Below are 3,985 nucleotides of genomic sequence, written 5' to 3'. Positions count from 1 at the left end.
GTGACCGAGTACACTTCTCACAATGATTAATAATTTTACCTTATAAAATCTATTCCTTAAAAAATATAAGTAGTTTTTAATAGCAAAAATAATAAAAATATTAATGAACTGTTGCTTTACATTATAAAATTGCGTCAAAATTTATACTAATTTTGCCAATTTTAAGATTTAGCCAATGTCCAAATATTTTAGTCATATTTACGATTATCTCACGTTGGCAATATATATTTTTTAATAATTTCTTAAATCTAGGAAATAATTTGGTATCTCTTCTTTATCAACACATTTAGTTACATACATATTCAGTTGACTTATTGATAACGGAATTATATAAAACTTTGTCAAAATATGATCATCCTAAAACATTTGATCATTATATGTTTAATTATATTTTTTTTTATTTCAAAATATGATATCTGTGGACTTATTTAGAATAAGTAAAAATGATTAAATAAATGTATTTAATTAAAATTGTAATCTTTTGCAATATGTATCAAATATCAAGAGACATTGTCTTACATATAATTATGCCCGTAAGACGCTTCGCTTTGTTTCCATATTTCTTGATGATAGCTATTTCGTTCTCATCTTCTAGTCCGTCACAGATGTGTTGAAGCTCTTCCAATAATCGCTTCACCTTTGGTATCAACATTTTATTTTATTTTTTGATTAGTCTTGTTGGAAATTTGGGAAGAAGCTATTTTGTATAAAGTCTGGTTTATCAAAAATTTTTATTTTATATTATTTACATTATTTAATTGCATAAAGCAAAAGACCAACTTACAATTTGATAGTTAATTCGAAACGAGTTGTATGGAATTGGATACATAATAAAAATTAATGCGGTTGAGAGAACCTTGATAGCGGTATCGATAGTGCATTTGGCAGACACAAACACTGCAAACTATACAATCGATATTTATAGATTTATTTAAAAGAAATAATTTTTAATTTAAAAAAAGTCTTTTTTACGCGATTAACTTAACTGCAGATATAAAATAGCCGATTATTTTTCCATATACTATAAAAATGTAATGAGCAATTCATATCACGGAATGAACGGTTTTGCTGAAGTATCTAAAAATTTAGCTAGATACAGATCTGACAAAATAATTTTGTTACGCCATCAAAATAAAACTGATTGCTGAAATGTCAAAATTTTTTGCAGCATCATCATACTTCAGCGACCTACTATAATTATTTTGATGGCAACAAAATTGTTTTCAGACCTGTATCTTGCTAAATTTTTAGATACTTCAGCAAAACCGTTCTTTTCGTGTAACTAGCTCTTATCATATATTATAGCAATTGTATAATAATATACTCTTTCGCAAAATGGATAAACTATATCGAAAAGATTATGTAAATAACAAACACAAGTACATCAGATGGACACACGATCGTGAAATTGTATTCAAAATAGAATTTTTAATTGCAAAAACCAAAGTAAAAAAATTATAATATAATTACAAATATGTTTACGAATTTAAATGTACCTGGGACACAATAAAGCTGATAATAATACTGAAAAATAACATCAGCTGAAACTGTACAAGTTTGGATTGCTGATAAGGCCATAAGCCAAGTGCAAGAAGAAGAATCCGCTGATATCTAAAATGCTGCGCGACACTGATCATTACTATGCGACACACGTCTGATTAACACAAGAAGAAATCGATGAGCATTTCTTTTTTTTTCACAAGATATAAGTATTTAAATTTTAAATTTTCCTAGTATTAATTTTTAAATTTTTAAATTGCCTTATTCAGCAGAGAGGTACACTGTGAGGTGGTAGAAAAAATACTACCGTCAAATCAAAACACTCGCGAATTAATGTTTCTGCCGGAAAGGAACGGGCAATCGATTGACTTGAAGCTAACGTCGCCAACAGACATTCAACAAACTTTTGTTTCCCACAACACTGATAATATTTTAATCGAAGTCCGCGCAAACGCATGGCAGTTGCCCTTTCTCACGACGCGCGATGGCCGTTTCACGCGCCGGCTTCACACTTCATTGTCTACTTTTAAATGACACGTATACGCTTATTGGCCAAGAGGAACATCACTACTGGCGTTACGCACTAACATGTTAAAGCGGGAAGCACAGACTTTTGCATAATACATAATACGTAAGCATAAGGAAATTTATTGGTCTATTTTCTTATGCACAGTTATATGGACCAATCAAATTTCTTATGCATAAGAAAATTGATTGGTCCATATAACTGTGCATAAGAAAATAGACCAATCAATTTTCTTATATGCTTATGCATTATGCAAAAGTCTATGTTCCCCGCTTAAGTATCTAATTATTGTTAATCAAATTCGGAATATCGCAAGCTGCAAGTTAAAGAAATATCCATACTAGTGGTATCTAAGAGATTTAAACATTCTCGAAAATCATGTAAAGAAGTGTTAATAAATTTCTTTCATATATATTGTACACATAACATATACAATTGATATTTTATACGCACCACATGTTTACTTGTTTTAAATCTTACCTATTCTACTGCAAATTGTAATACGCTGCCAGATGATATGTTTTATGTCACTGTTGCATAGATAAAATATACAACGGTGAAGTAGGATAATGATGCCTTTGTTAACTAGAATGCAATGTGTCACACGATACTATCTGTGCCGTATATCAAATATACACAATATATTAAACGCAACGATATAGAGTGATTTTTTTTACCGTGGCGAGAAGTTCGATAAAAAGTGACAACACTCCACCAAGAAACACGTACGTGAAAAGTTTTGCAGCTATTTTGCAAAAGAAATAATATCAAACTTTGCCAAGGTGTTACGTACCAAGTGTACGTGCCAAGGTGTTACATATACTACCATTGTATCTACAAAGTAATAGTTAGGCAACCAATCAAAAATTTGAAAAGATCAAGTAACTTATCAATCATCGCTATGAGTAAGCGGATTCTAAGCTAATTCTAAAACTAATTTTAACTTATCTTTCCGTACCCAATTAATTTATTCATATACATTTGTGAGTACAGTACATCTTACGCGGTAAAAAATACGTGATTAATGTAATCGATAATTTCTTGTCCGTTAAAATTAGCTATAAACAAGAATGCAAAAATTGCAAACGTATAATTACAAAATGAATGTAACATTGTTCGCTATCGCCCTCACGTGACATGGTTTCAGATACCTAAAACACATGCATAGCAATTTATATTTTATGTATATTTTACAAGAGATTTCAGACATAAATTATTATATACAACGAAATCCTTTCAATTGAGACATATATTGCAAACGATTTTTCTATAATCATGACATTATAAAATCAAAATCAAAACGGTCATCTAAAAATGCATAATATATATCTAATAATGTAAGAACTCACTTTATAAAGATTGAGACTCAAACAAATCACATTAATTACTATCAAAGAGAATAGTAATATCTGTAAGGTGGAGAACAAATGTGTACAAAATTTTTAATAAAAAGAAAAAATTAATACATGTATTTATATAACTATTGTTAGTTAAATACTAACTTGACAGTTTTGCTATGAATGTCTACGGCATGAATTATTTCCTTACAAATTGTAACCTCTGGCCGAAAATGAGCGTCGAGCGTCAACGAGAAATGGCACCTTTGCAGCACGTTAATTGAAATCTTGTGTGGCAGCATTCAAATGCGTCGCATTCATTCCGGCCGTTTAAATAAAATGTTAATTATTAATAAAACGTTTGGTAGATTCACGTTACATGCAAAATAAATGCTATAAACTCTACATTTCCTTTCAATTAACGCATAAAAATGCCGTATTCAAATACGCCGCATTCTGGCCGTTTAAATAGAACATTAATTAAAACATTTAGTAGATTTACGTCACATACAAAATAAATACTACATTTTTCACTTTTACTTAGCACATAAAAAATCGCGTTCTTTTTAGCCTCACCTGCAGGTTTCATTTGCGATATGATGCAAAAGTTTTAACGAATCAT

At 30.0% G+C, this 3,985-nt stretch overlaps 1 long non-coding RNA gene across 1 annotated transcript; it reads right to left on the bottom strand.

Moving 5' to 3' along the window:
* Positions 1-423: 423 nt before the first annotated feature.
* LOC112465597 lies at positions 424-3,164 on the bottom strand. The gene is made up of 3 exons (XR_003042044.1): positions 2,507-3,164; positions 785-904; positions 424-637 (listed from the first exon to the last, which is right to left on the bottom strand). It is a non-coding gene; the product is annotated as an uncharacterized LOC112465597 (long non-coding RNA).
* Positions 3,165-3,985: the final 821 nt, after the last annotated feature.

This window comes from Temnothorax curvispinosus, unplaced genomic scaffold, assembly GCF_003070985.1.
Source record: "Temnothorax curvispinosus isolate PA1 unplaced genomic scaffold, ASM307098v1 QBEX01015373.1, whole genome shotgun sequence".
NCBI classification, from domain to species: Eukaryota; Metazoa; Arthropoda; class Insecta; order Hymenoptera; family Formicidae; genus Temnothorax; species Temnothorax curvispinosus.
This window is presented reverse-complemented; position numbering and strand designations above follow the sequence as displayed.